We start from the raw sequence: 24,994 nt of genomic DNA, 5'->3' as shown, positions 1-24,994 counted from the left end.
GCATTTCGAGCAATCCTATTTGCCCACTTTGTGAGTGATTCTGGAGAAGAAATGGATAGGGAGCACCTTCTTCGATGTGGGGCTCTTTGTGGTCTTACAGAAAGTCGAGATACTGAAAGGCGCAAGCGCTCCTTAGGCAATGACTTCGATCTTTGTAATCTTAGTTCTATTGTTTGTAACCTCTGTTTGTAAGATTTTAGTTCTTTGTAACATTTTGTCTAGCCATTGGAAATAATAAAAAAAGTTTTACTAGCATGATATAAAACACATGTGGAGATTAATCAATTTTTTAAAAAGACAGTCTAAGTAAGAAGATATAAATCTGTTTGTACTCGTGTAATTATAACTTGTTTTGTCTGAAGATTTATATTTATAGATATGTACTTATTTTTATTATTATTTTATTACTCATTACATATTTTTATTATTATTATATAACCTTATATTGTTTGTATTTGTCTGTAGACTTACCATTTAGTTAAAATGAAGCCGGGTATGCTAAAATTTGTAAAATGCGACTAAGTACAATTTGTAAAATACAATTAAATACGAAAGAGGAGCTTTTATGTAAATTTCTTATTTGGTCTAAATTAACAATTGTAAGTCTCAAAGTAAAAGGGATAGATAGAAAATTCAAATAAACTGCATTTCTAAAATTTGGCTTTTATTGTATGAGTTTTTACAATATTAATGCTAAATGGTTTGCTGTTGTTGCTTGTTGTCAGTTTAAAAGCAGTCATGATATTCATACACATATCTTTAATTCGAGATATTTATTTCCTTCTTCCAAAACCTCCCATTCCAGGCATACCACCCATTCCAGGCATACCACCCATTCCACCTGCACCTCCGCCTAATCCTGCATTAAATCCAAATCCGAAACCTGCGTTTGCACCAGCTCCACCCATTTGGGGCAGTGCCGCAGTAATGCAGAAGAGAGCTGCTAAACAAAGCACAGCAACAATAATCTGTAAAGAAGAAAAGAAAATAAGCAACCAAAAATATTAATAATTGTACAAGAATAAATATAATTAAAAATTATACTTTCAAAGTGAGCACAAAAATACTTCATAAAAATAAAAATAATTTTAAAGAAATCTTAAAATTTTAATTTCAATGTAAGTAAAATAAAAACTTCATAAAAAATTCAGGGAACCATTTTAATAGAAACATGTAGCTTATGTAGTATCATATTATTATAACTTACCCACCTACTGTATACTTTGGGTAGCACATATGAATATTTAAATATGAAATAAACAAATAGTACATTAACTGCGTTTTAAATAAGATGGTTGTCATATACATAACTTTAAAAAATCAAATAGTCTCTCTCCTTTCGTAACTGACGAGGTTAGGTTAGATTAGAATACGGCAGAGCATACAAAGGCTGTCTGAATAGAAGGAGGGGTGGCTTCGTAGAGAACTTTCTGAAGTAGACTGGTTTGTAATTATGTTACATTTGAAAAAACCCACGAAAAACAACCATGCAGCCAGTACGTTACCCTGGGATCGATCTCCCAGCATTCAGTAGTCTTAACCACTCGGCCACTGGTAAGGTTCGGTAACTAATATGAAAGGAAAGGGAAAATTCGATACAGACTTTAACAATCACCGGGATATTTCGAAATTGCTGCACGACTGCTTTCAGCTTTGAGTACATAATAAATTGCTAAAACAAACAGTTAGCACTATGTTTTGGAGACAAAATGAATCTACGAAACGATCCGTGCGGAAAGAGGTGGAATTTAAAACGTTAATCAAATTGGGAATGGAACCTTCAAAGTATTGTGTAACTTGTTTCCTTGTTACATTAACTAATTTGCAATTTGTGAAATCTTAGCTTATTGACATTCGTAATTTATTTAATTTATAGTATTTCTTAAATTAATCAAAAATTAAATAATATTGTAATTTCACTAGATTTTTGCACAAGTTCCATTACACAGGTTTCCGCATGTTACCAGATGTTTACATAAGAAGGGCTGTTCCTCTGTTACCGAATCATTCATGGTATTTAATCTGCAATAATTCTGCGTTAATTTAATGTTTCCATTTACTTAATTTTGTCATTTTCAAATTAATTTAACTGTCACCCTTTTCTGTCTAAGGTAGAGAGTTATTGTCTCTGGTAAATGGATTACATTCTTATGAGATAAAAAAAATTATTGTAAAAGTTCTTAGTTGAACCAAATGAGTAGTTATATAATTGTGATTTTTACTTTAAGTTCTGCATCTTGCGAATCACTCCAGAGAATATTGTTCTCGTTTTTCCAAAACTGTATGCATTGAACCTTTGGCTGTTTTGTTCCCTTTGCGTACCAGAGTGTGATTCGAAGCTTTGCTATATAAAAAAAAGAGGAACAATATTCTGGAGTCCTGGACGAGATATCAAGAACAAAGGAGTCCAGAGGTGAATACCGTTTACTACACGTGCAAAATATCTCACATTCTCACCTAAGGGACTAATACTTTTGCTCCCTTTTCTCCTTAGTCTGTGTGCACCTGATACTATCTGCTAAAAAAGATGTCTACATGTATATGCGAACTCTACCAAGAGTTTTCTTCGGATCGCTAGCATCTAGTTTGCCTGCCATCTGTATACCATGGAACTCCTAGTCTCAAAATAACCACGAATTTAAACTTGCGTCGTTCATAGTAACAGATAATGCCATCAGGATATAATACTTCTTTCAGCTTGGTATAAAAAATATTCCTGTTTTAGGGTCTTAGTTGTGTAGAAGTTTAAATTTATACACTTCAAATTCCATCAGACTAACAAGTGAATTATAGCTCCGTCTAAATTTATACGACCAAGTCCTGAGAAGGCTAAAATAACCTTAATGTTAAATCTTTAAATTGAACAGAAAGCCTTACTTGTGTGTACAAATAACTTCCTTTCGAGTATTTAAAATAATATAAGTTGAAATTCAAATGAAACTAGCTTATCAAAGACTCCACATTATTTATTTACGTTGGCTCAATATTTTTAAATGTCGTGTTTTTAAAATCAGCTATCAAAAATTACTAAAACTGGAATAAACTGCCAGAGTTAGCTATAGGATGTAAACTGCTGCGAGGCTACCAATTTCAAAACATTTACAAAATTCTCTACTGAAATACTCTATCTTCTAATTTGCAAATTGATGGAAAAGACAAGTAAAGCACAGTAAAGGTTTTAAGTCATAAAAATTTGTTAATTAGCGTAAAAACCCTGTAATGTACAGTACAATTGCAAACACTTCATCTCTGATAATTTTCTTATTCATGAAAAGAATTTGAAATGTTTATTTCTTTTGGGTGGTTTCCTCATGCAAAAATTTAAAAAAAAAAAAAAAATGATAAGAGTATTTCAAGCTATGTCACGTGAGATGCATATCAGTGTAAAACTCTCATAGATCAAATAAAGTAAGGAAAAATTTTACTGGAAAATTAATATCTAACTCCCTTATTCACCAGCTTAAATTATCACCGCATTTCCTCTCGTATTTTTCCCTCTAGGCTTTTAGTGTCAGGTTCTGATAATTTTAAAGTATTCCATCAATTTCGCACTTTCTCTCAATGCGTTCAGAAAATTACCAGCCCTAAGTTTTAAAATTTATTCGTGTACTTGTGATTTTTTCGTCTTACTACCAAAGAGAAACCTTTGCAAACTACCTGTGAAGGTCATGCCGAACCTTTTCTTTCCAACTGCTGAACTTTATGCCATTCTAATACAATAATAGACTTATCACAGCGAAGCAAACATGAACTGACATCCAGTCTACGATTTTGTTGATTCAGTTGCACATTCACCTATTCTAACTATTTATGGATGATTTCAGGCTTAAGGAGCAGTAGAAGCAATAGAGCAGAACGAGAGCGAGATTCAAGCTGCAGAGAAGTCAAGATATCCTAGTAGAGAAATATTGTAATGTTAATATAACTATGTACTTTAATTGGAATATAGATTTCTATTAAAGAAATAATATTGTGATGTTTATTTGCAGTTTATCTGTGACTTCTATTATTTGTTATGTTCTTACTGTAACAGCGTCTTTCGGAAACTCAGTTATTCGCATAATTTTCTCCTCTTGATTTTCGAAATATATAAATAGTAAAAAAGGGGGGTAAACTAAAAAATACGGCATACGAATTTGGAATTTCGAATGAAATATGAAATGAGTGATAAAGAAATGCCTACAGGAAAAATGTGTTTGATATATTAATTGCGTAGCCACCTGCAATGTAAATTGAAGGTAGATTTGTTTCTTCTGTACTCTAAAGATTCTCCTACCGTACTCTTCTATGAACTAGTTTCAAATGCTAAATGTCATTATTTGCTTAGTAGTTAGTTTTATATAAAAATATATCTGTGTTTAAAAAATTTTATATTTATTATATTTTGCCATACACCTATATTTTTAACTGTCGCAAATTCGGGGCTTTCACATTTTCAATGCACAGGCATACGTTTGAGTATAGATACGTTTATACTACTTTTTATTGACATCATAATTATTTTCTTTTATAAAATGAAATTATAATTCCTTATATTAATACACTTATGTCCATAAATTAAAGATAATTCGGAGTCATGCGGAAATCGAACTCTAAAATAAATATATCACCTGTAAAATCGCTACACACATCTTCAAGAATCATATGCAAATTTCAGGAAGTAACCAGATGACACCGATGGTACGTCACAATGGCGAGAGTGTAAGAGAGTGATATATAAGGAATACAGGCAAAGAAGTAAAATTGTTCGCAGGCGCTTTATAAGCATTTCAGTGCAATAACCGAATAGTTATGACACAAAGGACGCATTTGGATGATTTTTTTACGTGGTAGAATTATCGGCCGTCTGGAATGTGGGCGCACCCAACTGGAAGTTTCAGACGAACTTGGAATTGTCCAGAGTGTCATCTCGAGGCTTTGGCAACGATTCCAAGATGATGGTAATGTGAGTAGACGTTACAGCACAGGTCGCCCCAAAGTTACAACGTCGAATGAGGACCGGTATTTGGCAGTTACTGCCAAAAGAAACAGGCAGAGCACAGCCTCAGACCTGTCTCGTCAGCTCTCTTCAGCTACTGGTACGACCATTTCAAGGTAGACCGTGTACAGACGCTTGGGGCAGATTGGTCTATATGCTCGTAGACCTGTCAGATGCTTTCCACTTACTGCAACTCACTATCGCCTGCAGTTAGCCTGGAGTAGAGAGCATGCATTGTGGACACCGCAACAGTGGGCTTGTGTGATGTTTTCCGACAAGTTCAGGTTTAGCTTGCAGTCTGATTCTCGTCGGACTTTCATATGGAGAGCTCCAGGTCACCGTCACCACCAAGAAAACATCATTGAACGACACCGTTACGGTGGTGCAGGAGTGCTCGTTTGGGGTGGAATTATTCTGGGTTCCAGAACTGACGTGCATGTTCAAATTGGAACCATGACAAGCCAAATCTATCGGGACGTCATTCTGGAACAACATATACGTTTGTTTCGGGACGCCATGGGCGCACAATTTGTGTTTATGGATGACAACACCCGTCCTCACCGTGCAAACATCGTAAGCGAATGCCTTCAATCGGAGGATATCACCCGTATGGACTGGCCAGCATTCTCACCGGACTTGAATCCAGTAGAGCACGTGTGGGACATGCTTGGCCGACGAGGTGCAGCCCGTCAACCTCCTCCTACATGTCTACCGGAACTTCGGAGAGCATTGCTTTTTGAGTGGTGTAATATCCCCCAAGATCAGACTAATAATTTGATACTCAGCATGTCTAGGCGTTATACGGACTGTATTGCATCGTCTGGGAGACATACAATGTATTAACAATCATACCAACCATGTAATATTGGTTTTTTGTAAATAGGCTTTTTTTTTTTTTTTTTTTTTTTTTTTTTTTTTTTTTGTAATTTGCTCCAGGGAGAAAAAATCGCTAATTTTTTTTAATAATATCAAACATGTAGCATCTTTTTTTGCTCTTTACCTTTTTTTTAATAAATAAGCTTTACAAATAAGTCAAATTTGTTTTGCTTCTAACTCTGCCTTTGCCTGATTTTGCATTATCCTTAATTTATGGACATGAGTGTATTTATCAAAAGCCGATTCTTTAAAGAGTATTTATTTATGCATTAAGTGTACTAGTAATCTGAGTTGGTAAATTTCAGTGTATAAATTACTAATTTGCACTATGAAATAAATTTCAGCTCCGTAAGATCAGGTTGTTGTAAAGGCTTAACATGCATTTCTTTATGGAGTGTGTATGTTTACTAATAGCACTTAGTGTATTGTAAAATAATTTATATAGTGACACTATTAGTTTCATAAACTGGGAAACTTTCTAAAACGATTTTTTTTTTTTATAAAAATATATTTGAATACATGCTCAAGAACTGAATACTGTGAAACTACATCCTTTGTCAGAAAAGTTCCAGGACAAAAGTTGTGAAAAATAGAATATTGTATTAACCAAGTAATTATCCTAGCTGCTATCAAAGTAGCCCCCTTGGCTATCTATACACAACTGCCAACGTTTCTGGAGGTATTGGAAGCAAGCAGAGAAATCTTCAACTGCGATACTTGCAAGCTCATTTGTGACAGCCCGTTGAATGTCTGCAATAATCTTGATGAAGCTTTCCTTTCAGTCACCTTTTCACTCCAGGAGACAAGAAAAAACTCACAATATCTTTGACACAAATGTGGGATCTAGTTCTTTCTAATAGTCTAGCAGAAATTCTTCGTCTTTCCCCTTTCTGTTCATCTGTTAGTGTGTGAGCTGTGAGAGACAATTCTTGCATTAAGTTTCTGTTTCCCTGAATCTTCCCTTATGACACACATCATGATTCAAATTCAGTTTTTCTTGATATCATACGCACAGTTGCACGACGGTCTTCTTGCAATAACTGCCTTACACGCTGCACGTTTGCATCGTTTTGTGCTATAGTAGGTCGTGTCAAGTAAGAATACATACCAGGTAACATAAAAACAACATTTGTTCCTTTTTAGTACAGCAAGCTCAGAAATTTTAAAAAAAAAATTGTCCTGGAACTTATCTAACAAAGGATGTACTTTTCAAATGTAATGAACATCTCATGGCGAATACTCCGCATAAAGGATCTTCTGAAAGTGCCGAGTAATAAATTGCAATACTGAATGTCATAGATAGTCATGTTCTTTTATCAAATCACTTCTATACAACATCTGAGACAATGGATGGCCACGTCTTAAGAAGGCTGTACTGTATAAACTTCATATTCTACAATGCAGAATTTTAAAACTTAAACCGTTTCGGGGATTTGTTATAACTAGAAAAGCAAGGCTTTCCACATACATGTCAGAAATTATTCAAGGGCACACGTAATGTAATCGTAGTTAATGCTATCATGCGTATACTGTTATCTAATTGTTGAAGTTCCGTCGGTTGATGAAAAAAAATTGTAATCAACATTTCGGGGTTTAATTTGGCGCTGATTTTGAATAAATGTTGATTTAGATAGCGATCAAACAGATATCTTCTTCAGATCAGAGCGATCTTTTCTTTAGACAAAACATAACTGCTAATGACTTTCTTAAACAAATCCACGTACACCATATAATAAAATTTATGAAGAACATAAAATGAAATCGATGAATTTCGTATGATTGCTGATATAAGGGAAGCCCTTCAAGTATTAAAATTAGGAGTACAGCACTGGTGAAATAATTTCAAGAATTGTTAGAAACTGTTCATAAATGAACGCTTGCAAACAATCCATTAGTAACGATTTTTTCCTAGATAAAATGCTGTGAAACTAAGTATTTATCTCTTGTATAAAATTATGTAAATTATATATATATAAAGAAGAATGTCTGTGTGTTTGTTTGTTCACGATTAACTCAGTCACTACTATAGCTATCGTCACCAAATCTTTTCTGGGTCCTGGGAAAGGCCGACGCCCACTTTTTTTTCAATAAATAAATAAATAAATAAAAATAAAGCTAATGTCAGAGATATTCATTAAAAACTCAAAAAATGTTAATTTTCGCCCTCATTTTCTCGAATGACAACAGTCTCTCACGCTAGAGATAAAAATCTGCTTTATTTTGAAAAGCATTGCCACTGCTCGCTTTCGAATCGTAGAATTTGTTAATAAAAAATATCTAAGTTTTACAATGAAATAAAAATAGCATTTTCAAACATTAAATACTTTATTCCCGATTCTAAAGCCTTGTGGGAAGCCATTTTTACTGTTCCCATCTTCGTACAACTTTAAGCAGCGAGATATTAATTAAAAACTCTGAAAACACTGATTTTCGCACTCATTTTTTCGAGTGGCAACACAGTGGAGTTGGAAATAAAAATACTTTATTTCGAAAAGTGTTGATACTGCTCGCTTTCAAATCGTAGAGTTTATGAATAAAATATTTCTAAGTTTTACAAAATCTGTATACATGAAGAAGAATGTCTGTTTGTGTATTTCTTTGCTTCCAAAAAAATATCTAATGTCTCTACAGTGGCGCCCGAACTAAAAGGGTGTTGGATGATGATTTCTCCACACCCAAGATTTGGCGATTGGGTACTCTAAAAATTCCAGTCGTCTTTTAAAAGGGGCAGTGTATAAGGTATTTCTCCCGCTTTTCTAGCGTGCTTTCGTGGTATAGTGGTTCTGCACGCTGGGCCGGTATTCCAGAGGTCCGTGGTTCGATTCCCGGCGAAGGCGGTTGTTAATTTTTCATTTGTGCGGCTTTTCCAATTAACCTAATGGCTTTCCAATTTAACTGTTTACATTAATTTAATAATTTACTAAAAATGTTCATTTATTTCTTCATGTTTTGGTGAATTTTAGTTTTAATTAATTAATTGTTGTAACTGTTGTTTTAGTTATCAATTACTTTACTACTTCATCAGTTATTTATTTATTTTAGTTCATATTTCCTGACGGTCTCCTATAGGGCTCTAGTACTTCTGATTTTACAAATTAAACCCTGGCGGAATTTAAATTTGTGAGAGGAAGCAATCTAGCATTTATTTGTGTTAATTACAGTTTTGGTAAAGACAGACTGGTATGTTGGTTGGTTAAATAATTTCTTTGTTTTTCACTCTACTAGGTAATAAATCGCCAATTTTTTTTAATATTGTTCTTTTTATTGTTATTATTTGGCCCAGGTCTTTTGCAATTTACCCGAAGTCCGAGGTAAATTGTAGGAGACGAATAGTTGGATAAAATACTTTTTGCTCTACGATCAACAAAATGTTTGTTTTGTGCTTATGATGAATGAATAGTTATATCATAAAGAACGCGGTTATAATCAAAGAGTCGTAAATACATTTAAAAATATGAACTTCCAAAAAATGTTACAATTAAATCATAGCTTCCCTATTATGTGAAAGAAAAATGAAGCCATTTGGCTAACATATAGTAATGATATTTTCAAATGAAACTCAAAAGCAAAAGTTTCCGAAAACAAATGCGAGTCGCTGCATATATTTTCATGGAGTGTTAAAAATCCCATTCACAAACACACTCTTGTGCAAAATGAAGGTAATTCGCAAATTATATCTATTTTTACGGAATGCGTTGAACTAAACGTACTAATAAGGCTGAAGGAATAATTAAGCAAATATTCAGACGTAAGCGTACATGTGCGTGTCTGCAGAGCTATGATTGTGGAAAGGATATAAATGCACGATGGGTTTTGGTGATTTATGTGCTCGTACTCCTTCACGACATTCCCCTAAATGGCTAATTTTTATAAAGTATCTGGTAAAATGAGTTGTCATGAACGCATGGATGACGAGTGGATGAATTGAGAACTATCGGTAGGTTGGAGGCAGGCCAATCACAAACACAGGTGGCTGCAGAGTTCAATATAACGTCCAGCGTCATCTGCAATTTGTGGAAACAGTTTCAGGGCACAGGATCCATATCCAGAAGACATGGACGACGTCCACCAAGATAAACAACTACAAATGAGGATCGATATTTGGTACTTTCAGTGCGGCGGCACGGTACTGCTACAATTTCACAGCTTTCGCATAATCTGTGCTGACACTGGAATCCGAGTTTCATACTCTATAGTTGCCCAAAGGCTTCATGAGATAGGGCTGTACGCCCAAGACACTCTGTTTGCGATCTGTAGCATACAACAGCTCGCGTTTAGCAGAGCATTATGCTTTCTACAGATGAGTCGAGATTCAGCCTAAATACTGATTCTTGGCGTACCTGTATCTGGGGAGAGGGAGGAACACGATACCAATCCCTGACGTATTAGGTAAAATTATCATTATGATGGTGAAGGTTTGGGAAAGTATAATGTTGAACAGCCGCACACATCACTGTATGTGTTTGACAAAGATACCTTGACTGCTATGAGATATAGAGAGAAAATCTTAGAGCCTAATTATCAACTTTTCAGACGCGCAGTTTGTCCTGGATTTCTGTTAAGGGACGACAACAGATAATTCTCAGCTGGTCGATGATAACTGGAAAATGAAGATATTCGCTGAATGGATTGGCCAGTCAGATTCCCTAACCTTATCACTATAGAGCTAACTAGAGCGTGTTTCTCTGTAAATTTATACAGAATGCTCTTCAGAAGACAATTTCGTCTCAGAATCCCCCTCTTAAAATCGTCCCTGAGTTAAAAGCTGTCCTTCTGCAGGCGTGAGATTGACTGCTGGAGGATCTTCTCAACTGCCTTCTGCCCAGTATGCCACCTCGCTGAGCGACCTGTCTGGCTGTTGAGCGGTGACTATAGCCCATAATAGACTCATTTTCAGTTCTGGATCCCATCATGGATCTTGGACATCCCTACACTATCAATTTTACTGATAATCATGCGTACATAAAAGGGATTTTGTATGGTACATCTCTTTCTTTATTATAAATGAATATTCATACCGAATTCCATTAAATCTACCCATTAGTGTTTCAGAAATTTAATAGAATGTGCAAATTCTCTTAATTTTGCACCCAAGGGTATTTTTTGCTCGATATCTAGATATCTTATTTTTATAATCTAATTGTATCAAATTTGAAAAGCTTTCATGAACTGTTTGAAGCATTGTAAACGCTTATATTGCTGTTTTAACGCTAAAATTTAAAATTAGTTTGGTCATAATTACTAACTGTTACGGATAAACAAAAGAAAAAAATTAACAAATAATAAGGATACATAAAATGCAAAGAAGGGCATCTAGAAATAAATAGAAATGTAAAACTGAAAATAGTTTTAGGTAGTCAAGGAAAATGTAACAGAAAAATAAACTTTCCATTTTACTAATTCTTCATAAATTATGAAAATACAGGTTAAAAGAGAGTCCCAGACTTGGATAATTTGTTTGTATGACTCATGTGAAAAGTTATTTTCCATTCAAAATTTATCTCTGGTAGCACAATGTGTTTTTAGCAGTTTTACATTTATTTGTATTATTTTGCATAGATTGTATTGTATTTAATTATGGCAAAGCACACTAAGGCTATCTGCCTAAGAGGAGAGATGCCTTTCGTGGAGGACTTTCTAAGGGAAACTGGCTCGTATACACGTTACACATGGGGAAAACCACGAAAACACCCATGCTGCCAGCCCGTTCGCGGAATTCGAACCTCGGACCGAACTACCAGCGTTCAGCGACTTTACCGCTCGGCCGCTGGTGGGCTATTTTGCATAGAAATATTCCACATAATCAGAACTAAGAATTCATTAAAATAATTCATAGAAATAAAGTTTCTGTTTTATATAGACGTCACAAAAAAATTCGCATATCCTCTATAAATTAAAAACAAATCATGAATTTTGAAATTACATACTTTTTAAATGACATGTGTAGGAATGTAATAATATTTACTTACAATTGATTTTCAATTAATTTTAATTACAATTCATTACAATTAATTTTCTTTTAGTTTTTTTAATTCCCTTTGATTTTCATTCCAACTCAACCCTATCCAGAAAATACAAATTAGTAGGACATTCAAAATCTCAGTGAAGTTTATTTATTCTGTACGATGATATTTTGCCTTGCGATAATTTCTCCGCACTAAAATTTCTCATATATTTATCTAATAGTGTTTACATAAATGATTCCTTTTGAAAAGCATCAAGAAAGCATGCAATGGTTAAAACTCATGCAAAGTTTAAAAAATATATATATAGCCTCCTTAAAAACGCTTATTAAATATAATTTTTAAATATAAAGGTCTCCTTTGAAATACTGTAATATGTTTCACATTATTTGGTTTTATTAACTAAGAAGTAACTAAATATGATTCATTTGACCGTTGAATAATGATGATACATCTGGTATTCAGAGTTAAATTTCGAAGTGTTTTTAAAATAATACTCCATATGTCTCAAAAGACAAGACCAAATTGTCATGCGACAATATATTAGAAGAATATTGTAGCATATTAGATATTCATGGAATATAATAAAATTGTTAACACAGAAATAATTATCAAGGACGAGAAATAATTTACCATTTTTACAGCATTTAATCTTTGATTTTACAGAGAAAAAAAAAAAATTCTAAGATTTTTTTTAACATCTTCGTTAAGGAAAAGTAGAATTTCCCGGCATTTAAAAGACAGTAATGTTCATGTTTTGATAATGATGTTCGAATAACAAATTTCACATGTATCCTATCAATAGTTGTTGGAAAATGTTTACAATGAAATATACTTACTACTCTACTCATCATTGTAGTTTTCCAGGGTACTTTTCAAACGAGTCGAATTTTTAATTGCCGCTGCTTATATTATTCGGCCTTTTATACAAGCGCAATTTTCGATGCGTGACTACTGTCAAAATAAATCGTTACAAAAGATGTGACATCATTCTATCATTTTCCTTGAAAAAAAAAATTCTTATGAAGGAAAAATTTCTGTCTGAATAAATTTCGCGTGCTTCGTAACCCTATTATTATTATACCAAGGTTAAATTTATATCACGAAAGCATTCCATTGTGTATACATTTGGGTACAAGAAAGTCAATTTGAGACATTCGTAATGAGAAATAAATCTCCGTAAATGACACATTTGAAATAAAGGTCTAAAACACATTTCTGAAATAAATGAAGGACAGTAAACGCAATAAGACACATGCATTACAACAAATAAAGCTCACGTTTGCAGTCGTTACATAACATTTTCACACACGCAAATTCAAGCTGAAAAAAAGTTCTTTTTATACATGCATCTGAACATTTTCTGTACATGTAAATTTTGAATATAAACATTAACTTATAAAAATATAATTAAGTTATAAATCCATTTATATCAACATATAAATGGATTTTGTATGCATACTTGTCTACATACCTATGTACATTGTTAACAGTTTTGCATACATTTAAATAATTTTAATGAAGTAATGTTTAAAATTATAGTACCTTTTATATAATGTAACAGGAAAAATCTGAAGAAACGAAGCTGTGCCAAAAAAAATAAGTGTACAGTCTATTTAACAGGGTACAGGGGTCATTACAGGGGTAAATCTATTTAACATTGAGGTAAAAGGCTGGATTTGTAATGGGTTGAATGCACGCAGAATCGATGATAGCTTGATAAATATTTTTCCCAACAGTTTTCCCACCTTTGCAGTTCTTGAACTTTTTGCGAAAGTACATCTACAGCTCTTCTCAGTATCACAGACCACAACCAATAGTTAAACTTCGAACTAATAAGAACGTCACACACAACGTAATGTAAAGAGCGAAGCTCACACAAAGATCTAACAGAACTAAAAACTGGAAACTGACGCTATCTTCGGTCTTATACAATTTCTCACCGGCCGCCTAGGAATCTCTAGTATCTTCAATTTCTCGAAATTACTGGAGGGCATATATGTACGAGTATATACGAGTAAAGTTACATATAAGGGCCGTATACGATTCCAGTTACATATAGGGATCAAATACACTATCAGTTACAGTTACACAAGGACCGGACCAAAATGTTGCAAATGGTCGCCAGGTCTGGCAACTTTTGGTGATTTCTTGGAAAATTTGGCGACTAAGAAGAATAACAAAAAACATCTCCAGCTTGGTGATATCTCGCCAATTTAGCAAGATTTAGATAGCTTACCTCAATGTTAAAAAGATTTGTCTCTGTAATCTTATTTTTCCGGCAGAGCTTCGAATTTTAAGACTTTTCATGTTATACAAAAGATACTACAATTTTAAAAATTGCTTCACTAAAATTATTTACATACATATAACGATCGTAACATTGCCACCTTCCCAAGGACTGCACCTCCCGGGCAATACAAGTACTGCACAAGGAGCCATAATTACAATTAAGGAAAATCAATCGACTATTAGAATAACAATTTGAATAAATAACTATAAAAAATCAAAAATTGAATAAATAAATAAATGCATGAATTTACAAATACATACATACAGGGCCATGATCTTAGTATACAACTTGTATTATATAGACACAATGGGGACCGCGCACTGCCACGTAGTAAGGGCTACCCTATCGTAAAGAATCGAATTTTAGGTTTGGACGATTTAGGTATCCGAACTACTACGTCGTTCAGCCTGTTTAAGACAGTATAAGGACCGTCTGAGGGTGATGGTAGTTTAGGAAATAGTCCTTTCCGTCGAATTGGATGCCATTCCATGTAATGCGATCCCTGGACGGGAAGGCATAATTACGTAATTAATTTGTTTATATTCCATTTGGTCTTTGATACCGCTTTCATTATATCATTGCTATTCATGATACATTTGTGCAGCTTCCTGTTCCACATCTGATACACAAATAAAGTCGTCATCATACATGAAGTTTTCTAACATTTCTACAGTTCTGGGATAGATGTTTTCAAATTTCTTTAAATGATGTTTAAAGCAAATGCTCAGCAAAAATGCACTTGGTTTAGTTCCAAAAATTACACGACACATATGATAAACTAAATTCTCGGATTGCTCAAACTTAAATTCTCATTCAATCTACAAAAATCGCATTGAATCCCGGTCTTCAGTAGCAACATAAATTTGTAAAAACATCTTCTGAATATCTGACGTAAATGCAATTTGATGAAGTCGAATATTTATTAAAACTTTCAAATGTTCAGGAAGATTTGGTCCTTGAAGTAGATGGTCATTTAGAGATTCATTATCTTTTCCCTTTGAAGAAGCGTCACAAACAAATCAAAGTTTTCCCGAATTATGATCATCACGGACGACAGCACGGTGAAGAAGATAATAGGTTCGTTTCCCAGATGAAATATCAGGATCGATCTTTTCTATGATTTCATCTTTAAGCTGACTGTATGTCACTTCTTTATATTATGCATAAAAGTTCAAGTTCATTCTTAAAGTTGTCACTTAAAGTCACATTCTCATCTTTCCATGGAAGTCTAATTTCTTATCTATCATCTTTTCGGGTAATCGAGTTTTAAAATATTTGTAAAGCCACTTCATTTTGTTCCAAAAACCCACGTAGGCCCTTTCATGTTAAGTGTAGAAGGCAAAGAAAGAGTATTTTATAAAATATATATATATATAACAATGTTCATTTGTATGTCTAAGTAAGGCGTATATTTTTAGGTAGTGTCTCGTTTAACAATTGGAGCTTTAATTGCAACTTTGAAATGGTTTTTTGCACGACGATGCAAAAGTTCCGTAATTTTCACTTATAATGCATCCAACTTCAAAGGAGTTTATACGGAACTGAAAAGTTTACAAAATCTTGTAAAAACTCCCGATGACATTCATCAGGTTCTTTGGGTTCGGAGAAAGTACTGTGGAAATTCCTTCCTCTCAAAGTTCCAAACTTCGGACGGTTCTGAGAAGCTGGTAATAGTTCTTTCAAATAACAGTTAAAAAAAAAGAATAATTGGAAAAACCAAGCTAAACTTAGGAGAACTGCTAAGACTTTCTTGTTAGTAATCGCGTTCATAAATATTAATTCAAAAGTGTAATCTTTAGATGATACAGAAATAATTGAGGAAATTGTCAATTTGCTATCTCCTATGTTCAAAATATATTCAACTTCTGTTACAGTTATCATTGAAATACTTTCACAAGTTTCACTTATTTTATGCCTAGGTCAATCTTAAATCTTTACAAATTATTCTAGCATTTACCTTAACAAACTTTCCTTTTCTAATTATTATAAACTTAAGATACACTTTTTGTCTGTGCTTTATGTATCTACAAAAATAAAAAAAAAACAAGGGAGAAAAAGAAAAAATTAGGTTATATTGAAAAGTACTCACAAAAAAAAAAAAAAAAAAAAAAAAAAGAGGAAATAACTGAGAATATTGTAAAAATAAAAATAAAAGAATGCCTGAATTGAATTATTTTCTGATTCGCATTGCCAAGGAAGTAGGAAAATTATATTACCTTTCTAAAATCATGAAATCACGAAAAGAATGAACCTGGTTTCAGAGTAAATGAGGTTGTGAAAATAAATACTCAAATAAAAGATAAGCACTAATTTCTTATCTGAGTCATTTCAGTACTTTATCTAAAGTTGACAAGCATGGTACAAACATAGCATGCGACAAAAATAAAAAGCACAGATATTAATTCATTAGACGATAATGAAATGCTTCTCCTCCAGAAATAATTCTTCCAAAATATCTGAAAGACACAAAATTAAAATTTCTTTATTATATTAACAAAATATTGAAATTTTTGAGAAAGACTTTAAGACAGCCATTTCCAATGACTATATTAATATATTTCTGTTGGCTCCTGATCACGTTAACCTAATAGAAGATTGTCATTTCGTGACATTTATTATATCTAAAAGAAAACGCTATAAGTTGATTTTAATAAAGCTAGACGCACAATCACTCGCTGCACGTGGTTTTAACATCCAATACAATAAGTTGCAAATCATAAAGTCTGTAAAGCTTGTATCAAACATTCAAAGCATTTCGTAAGAACAGCAGTTGAATACAATTTTTCTGCTTTGTCTCATGACACAAAACAGCAAATCATCACGGATCACTTTGGAGTTACCATATGAATGGAAAACTTGTTCTGGATTCCAAATGATGGTTGATGATTGGCGATTCAATCCTGATATGAATGTAATGAACTGTAAGTTCAACACGAAGAACTTACATTCTTTTGCGAAAGAAATAAATAAATCATATGTCTTTCTTTCAGTGTTAAAGCAAATAGAAAAAATTTTTGAAACTGTTGTTCGTTCGAAACAAATGGATGTGTGATAGCAGCCTTACAGCTGCCACAATAAACAAACAATACATATCTTAATGAATAATTAATAAAAAATATACAGTAAATAATATTCACAAAAATGTAAGTATATGCAAAAGTATGGCCTTATTAAGAATTAGTGGTGTTAACTTTACAGTGCTATAAATGTTTTTTATTTCTACCTGCGATTTATTGTTCTAGTATTAGTGGTTTGAATTGGACATGTTCTCTCAGAAAGTATATGCAAGCGTAATGATCTTGTATGCTCAATAGGGTATAAATGGGGCCCGTACAGTACCTAGAAATTAGTATTGTTTAGTACCTAGAAATCGCGTAAAAATAGTAGAATAAATTTAGCGATTAATTCTACCATTCTTAGTTAATTCTACCATCTTTACGTGATGAAAAGATTGCGCAATTCTTCGAGAACGAATAATCTGTGTCAAGACAGTTAGTCTTCAGCGTACTAATATTCTAACGCAGCATGTTTCACACCATCGTAAAGCACCCATGAATGAGCCTGCACGATGTCTTTTTAGAAATTTAAATCAATAGCTGACCAGACTTATGTGACTTTATGTTTGAAACTACTGGAAAAATAAGTTATCTAATCAAACAACAATTCTAGTCACTCGTGATAAAATCACGATACTCTTTTACCCAGGTAGGATGTATTACCTGAAGTCACCATGGATATTTAGTAAATCCTTCCCAAGCGCGGATATGCGGAAAACGATTTCGCATATAAGCGCTGTCGTAATTCTCTCTATCTAATTTGTCTAACGCTAGAATTTTCAGCCACATTTGGGTCAATTTCATTCATCAATATTGATTGCTTGATGACATCAGATCCGGGCAGAAATTATCAGCAGTTTTAAAGGATTTCCATCGATTGAAAATAAAACTAAATAATCGTCCAATACATTATGAGAAGCATTGGAAACTTTAGCGTTCCTTAAACGAAACTTTTAAACATTTGAGTCAATCAAACCTTTCCATGCAAAAATCATCAGCTTGTAACGTTGCGCGCCTCCAACTTGCACGCAACCAAGGGGTGACTGTGAAAACTGGATAAAACACAGAGTCTTGTGAAGGGTTTAAGTCCCTTTTTATTCAACGTAAAAATTACAATTGCGTGCTCTTGACGCTCACAGACTACGCCAACTCGGCGGTCAAATAAAAATAATATCCTGAAAAGAAACTAAAGACAAGACTCTAACTACGAGGCTCTCTAAAATATCTAACTCACCGCGTTTTACAATACCGCTGCTAATTCAGCAGACTTGAAGCTCACTTGAACGATTAACACTACTTCCCGCCAAGCACATAGGCCGAAACGCGGGGTTCTTCAATTTCTCGCTAACTACCTCCGCGCTCGTGAAGTAAGAATATCACACACCGAACTCGTTTCCCTTCTATTTAAATCATAATACTTCCGCTGATAATTTGAATCCTTGCGCGTTCTACTCAAATTTACATATTCTGGCATTGGCAGTTCCAGGGGAAAGTAAGGCTTGACAGGAAAGATAGTTTAAACTTAAAATAAATGTTAGTTAAAATAAATATAAACCCTACAAGCTTTCTAAAAAATTGTCTCACATACTTATTAAGCAGTACTAAAAGTTCTTTTTCTGAAATATTTGTTTCGTTTTTTCTTTTCTTCTAATTACAACAGTATTTGAGTTTGTTTAAATTATACATACTTTCTTAATCTGCAATAAACTAACGCAATTTTTCATTGAAAGTTAATTTTGAGGAACGGGATTTTGCCGTACGCACAATGTATTAATGATATAATTTCTGCTTGCGGCAAAGATTTGTACCTTGATTTATTTAAAGATTATTAAGAGGTCAAGTTTCTTTAAACAGACCAACAAAATCAAATTTTGTTTATGCTTTTATATTAAAATTCGATTTCTCGTAAGCGTTTTAAAAAAATTAACTGTGAAACCAATATTATGGTAGAAAATAATTCTATGCTTTTGCCTTTTAAAGAGGCAGATTGTTTGCTTACATTTGCATTTCAGAAACTTCTTCGTATTAAATCCTTTAAACTATCCGTAAATTACTTCCGTCTGTGAAGTAACGTTTAATTTTCTTGGGTGCCTGGGCTGAGCCTTATCCTAGCACAGCAATTTTAATATTGATTGCATTTCAGGAAAAGAAGTTTCGGCATTTCTATTGATAAGCAATAGTTAGATGAAGTTGACGTGGTTGTAATTAATGGCTTTGATGCAGGATTACAGTCGTGGCAGAAGATGAAAATGTCCGACATGAGTGCTGTGCTGAGGTAGAGGTCCGAGACTGAATGAAAGTTCGTGAAAGTTGTTGAGACTGGAGCAGGAAGCGTTCTGATTGGTTGTGCAGGAGAAAATTAGCTACTGGCTGTGACGATGCAGCTGATTGGGTAAAGTATGATCAGTAGCGTGCTAGAAGGAAAGCGGGATTCTTTTTTCAGTCCATGCTAATTTAGAGGGGTAGCCAAATGTAGAGAAGGGAAGGAGGTAGGGGATATAAATTTTAGAAATACTTGCCTACTCTGATAAGAGAACTAAGATTAAGTACAAACTAAAGTCAGAGTGAACTCTGCGAAGTAGCAGGTACATTTAGAATAGATTTCCATACAAAACAATAATGCAACTTTTTTTTGTCTTTTGATTTTTTTAAGTAACATAACAAAAAAAAAAAAAAAAAACTAAGACTGGTTACGTAGAATGGCCTTTGGCCTCTTCCTGTTTTCCTCGGAGTTGATGTTCTAATCCAGGATGAGAACAGTAGGATTACTGACTTTGATCATATCACTTGAGAATTTTTCGAGAGTTTGGTCATTACCTCGATTAGTTGTGGAATCATACATTCATTATGATGTATGATGTGTCGTTTCTGATGATCTTGATGCATCGTCTCAGGCAGTTTGCTACTTGCCTGAGAATAATATTTTGCTGTTGCTAGATTTTTAAAAACGTGCCGTTACATAGAAAATCCCAGACTGATAAAGCATAGGTTAGGATGGGTCGCAATATGGTCTTATAAATGAGTAGTTTTTGGTCTATTGCTAAAATGCTGTTTTGAGCAATTAGGGGGCTAAGTGTAATTTTACCGTCTCGAAACTTAGTATGTGTTTAGTGTGGGGCTTCCATGTTAAGTGGTGCACCTAAAATAACACCAGAGTATTTTATTTCCTTGGCTCAGGAAACAGTAGTATCATAAGGTAAAAAAATGTGAGGCATAAAAGATGAGGCATCAGTAGAAGTTCTTTTTTTTTTCTTTTTTTGTTTTGGTGTACGTCATTGTAATTTTTTATTTTTTTTTTTCTACATTGATTATCTTTTTCCCGTGTTTCTGCCAGAACTCAAGTATGCATTTTATATAAGGACAGCAGTATCATCTGCGTACATAGTGAGTGCTGTGTCATGAATATGTGGAATATCTTCCGCGTAAATAGAAAAGTACAGGCGCTAATAACGACACTTGTGAGACGCCAGCATAAATCTTTTTTTTATGGAGTATGTATTATTGGCACGAACGATAAAGTGTACATCTGAAAGATAGTAATATAATGTTATTATGATTGTTCTGTGGAGCCCAGAGTGATTAACTTTTAAATGAGGCAGCTCAGCCAAACGCGATCGAACGCCTTAGCTACGTCAAGAAAAATGGCAGCTGTATGAATTTCTCGTTGAAGTTCTGAAGAGATCACCTCTTTCACTATATATGCATATTAGTTTTAAGAAAGTAATGTCCTTCAAGTTAATTTTATTTTTCCATTACGATTTCGTAAAAATTTAAATTATTCTTGTTAGCGTGCATGAGTTACCTGAAATGATTGATTATAATTTCAAGAAGTTTTAATATATTACATAGATACTGTATCTGTGTGAAATGGCCGATTGTTGTGTTTCTAATGTCAGAAATTTCTTAACTGTAATAAAATTTGAATCCATAAAAATCAATTAAAATTATGATGATTATGTATGCAATATCGTTTAAATATATTATAATCCATATTACAAACCTTAACTTATACATTAATTTTTATATTTCTTTATTAACGTTAAGAAAATAATGTGCATTCGTAGCATTTGAAACTAATTATATTTTTATCATTTCTCAAAACTATAATTATCCTGCTTGCACGGGTGGTTTTTCTGAAACCATCGATCAAAATTTCAAGAACTTTTGACCAATTGCATAAATCTCACATAGATATAAAATTGTCAACAATTAGGTTTGAAGCATAAAAATTTTACCTTTAATTTTATGTTTAAATATGTTCTTCGATGTCTCAATAATTTAAATTTTTTTTTTCTTTTTTAAATTCTCAAGAAAATATAATCCGATTATATTTAATTGTAATATCAATATACATTATTTAATGCACATTACTTTTTTAATATTAACACACATTATTTTTTTTATTTGGAAAGGATGCAAATAAGAATAATGTTCATCCATAATACTGTTCGCGGCAGGTGTCACAAACTTATGTCGATGAAAAGAAATATTAACATTTTTTGATTTATTAATATCTGAAACATTAAGTAAAAAAAAATGCAACATCATGCTATCGAAATAAGTTTGTAATGCACACTAGCCGCCCTTTGCGAAGACTGCCATTAACACCAAATCATCGATGCGAAAGACTACGATGATGTCGTCAACGAGCCATACAAGACATTTAAATGGCACAATGCGATATTCATCGATGAGTCTCGGTTTTGTTTGTCTGATGACAGCCATCAGTTAAGAGTCTGAAGGCATCGAGGAAATAAGAGCCAAACCGACTACTATTGCTGAACGCCACACCGCTCGTCAGCGTGGCATAATGGTTTGAGGTGCCATCAGTCAAAACAGCAAGGTGACCCCTGTTACGAAACAGAGACATATAGACATATTAACGGCATGGCAATATGTTGATGAGATACTGCAGCCGGTTGTCGGGCATTTCCTTTCTGCAGTTTCAAAAGGTATATTCCAGGAGGACAATGCATGCCATTATCGGAGAACGAACTTAAGAGGATGGTTCAGAGCATATGGGTTTCTATCCACACACTAATCGAATCTGTACTTCGTAGACCTCCAGCTTGTATCGCCGCGGGAGGTGATCATACATCGTAATGATTCCTTGTACATTTCAGCACTGTATAAAATTATCTTTCTATAGATAACATCGCTTATTTACATATGCATGCTCTGTTTGTGTATCAATTGACATCACATTCTGCCCAATCTTTCACGGTTTTGCATTTTCTATGTCTGGCAGTGTATATGGATGTAAAAAACCAATAATTAAACTTTTTCGAGCTAATTCGTCCCCTTTTTTTAACCAATCAAATATTTAATAAATATTTTATGAAATTGTTAATTTTTTAATTTTTGTGCAATTAATCGCTTTTTATGTAAAGGATTAACAGCAGAATACAATGAGGTAAACTAATTACAAAAGTATATTAAATGGAATGCGAAAATATTGGATGTGATTGAGCTGGCTGGAGGCCAGGGCTGCCTGAAAGCTAATTTTAGTACAGTACATATGCAAACAACTGAATGTCTGCTTGAATTTATCCTCTTGATATTAAAAATATACTTTTATAATAGTGCTTCAATAAATATATAAGTAAATCATTATAAAATTTTTAAACATCTTATAAAGCAAAATCACTTACATTAAGAATATGTTAATTCTTAGTAAAAGGAATTTAAATATATATTTTTTTATATACACTAAATACTAAACACAATTTTTTCTCCAATTTTTTGTATAGAAAACTTATTTGATCCTAGAATGCTTTGAAAAATATCACTTATACGCTAGCTAAAATAAACTTCGATTATGAAACACATCACATTGAAAAGTACTTTAGACGAACAGCATTTTCATCCCGATAGTGCTCAAAAGTCTATTATTTGAGATCCTATTTTATCTATCCTTATTACTAACAGATCGCGAAGAACTAAATTATTTTTGTAAGCGTCCATGTGTTGCGAATCTACTAAGACTTAAAAAGAAAACTGAGAATGTTATTATTACAGTTCATTATAATTTGATGTATTTCTAAACTCACAGATAATGCAATTAATTAACAGTTTGGATACATTTCAAAATAATTAATACTTTTTAATGAATTTATTGAAAACAATCTAGTCCAATTCAATATATTTTCTGAAAAAGTATACGATTCATTCTCCCCCCCCCCAAAAAAAAAATGTGAAAAGATAAAAAAAAAAATTCTCTTGGCAATAGGAATAATTTAAAATTTAAATCTACACTTACCAATCTTTCAGATATAGTCATTTCAGGATGCATCTTTCAGATATAGTCATTTCAGGATGCATCATATGAGTAGCTTACCCTTGAATATCAGTACCTGCGCAGTATTTGCCTTTCAGAGAATTTTGCCAGAAAGCAGTTTTAAAATATCGTTGTAGATAAATTTTTCAGAAAACAAACAACTTTTTTTATCTTTTGATGCGCTAAAACTATGAGAAAGAAAGCATTTGTTAGAATAGGTTTTTCTCATGCTATTAAGGTATTATTATTCTATTATAAACTGCAGAGTTTCCGAGAATTTTTCCTTCTTTTTGACTAGATACATAATATGTAGTCAGAAAAATGTAATAAATTTTTACAATGAATACTTAAATAGACCTTGAATATAAAAAAGCTGAATACATGTTAACCAGAGTAAAAAATAAACCTTTTTTTTTTTTTTTTTTTTTTTGTTTGTTTGTTTTGTTTTGTTTGTTTGGCGTGGGTGTGTATGTGATGATGATGATAATAACAACGAAACAGAATTGTCTAGGAAAACGCATAAAAAATTTATAAAAATTAGCCTTAGACTAGCATAGGAATTTAAATTTTTGTTACAAAGCAGTGTCTTTGCATTAAGTCGTCCAATATTAAAAGTTCCTGGATAAATTTTTTCAAGCCTTCCTTAGTTACCTTTCGCATCATATTTTACGAAGCTATTATTCAGTTCTGGTTTTGCATTAAAGTATATATCATTATCCTGTGTTATCAGAAAAAGACAGATAAGAAGTTAGGATAGATAGAATAAGAATAATAATATATACTAGATAACTTGAAAAGAAGAAGTATTGATAGGTAACATAAGAACAAGAAGAAGAATTGATGGGAAACATAAGAAGATAATAATAATAATGTATAGATTAGATAAGTAGAAGTTAGGATAGATAGTGGTATGAAATTTACGCTATAATTTGTTGATTAATTTTTCCATCTGCGTGTTAATAGTCACAGGCTAAGAGAACAGCTACTATTTAAGTAAACAGTAAGTTAATACTTAGCAAAAAATAAATTTTATATATATATACATTTCCTCTCAATGACGGTCACTTGCCTATAACGACATTGCTAATATTTGGAGAGATGAAGTACTGATATATCTGCTATATCAGCTATAAGCAGTCAGTCCAAATTGAGTATTGCAATAAAACATATTTCTTTATAGCTTACTGTTAATTTTAATTATATATACTGCTGTAATCCATAATTTCCACAATAGCCTTCGCATACGAAAGTACCGCTAGTAATGAACTAATTGTTTTTAATGATCAAAGAATAACTACTCCATTTCAAGGAAACTTTCGTTGCTTTGGATTCTTTAGTTATTGCTTGTGATTCTCATTCCGGTTTAGTTACGGATTCAGATATTTAAGCGATTAGACCACTGCCAGGATTTTGTTTTTCTACTTTTATTTGTAATTTTTAAACGTTTAAAATCTTCTTCTTAACATAAATAAGTGAGGTTTTTATTTGAAAACTTAACAATTAGAGGGCTTGGTACAAATTATTATATGAAAGGCTCTGTGGTTACTGATA

At 33.0% G+C, this 24,994-nt stretch overlaps 1 long non-coding RNA gene across 2 annotated transcripts; it reads right to left on the bottom strand.

Annotated features, from left to right (window-relative positions):
* Positions 1–643: 643 nt before the first annotated feature.
* Positions 644–23,542, bottom strand: LOC118188843 (uncharacterized). Of its 2 annotated transcripts, none has more exons than XR_015042200.1 (2): positions 23,426–23,542; positions 644–968 (listed from the first exon to the last, which is right to left on the bottom strand). It is a non-coding gene; the product is annotated as an uncharacterized LOC118188843 (long non-coding RNA). The 2 variants fall into 2 exon arrangements; XR_004758180.2 differs by lacking the exon at positions 23,426–23,542 and adding an exon at positions 12,657–12,794.
* Positions 23,543–24,994: the final 1,452 nt, after the last annotated feature.

The sequence above is a fragment of the Stegodyphus dumicola genome, chromosome 7 (genome assembly GCF_044657685.1).
Source record: "Stegodyphus dumicola isolate Sdum_Otavi_A_Nest chromosome 7, ASM4465768v1".
NCBI lineage: Eukaryota > Metazoa > Arthropoda > Arachnida > Araneae > Eresidae > Stegodyphus > Stegodyphus dumicola.
This window is presented reverse-complemented; position numbering and strand designations above follow the sequence as displayed.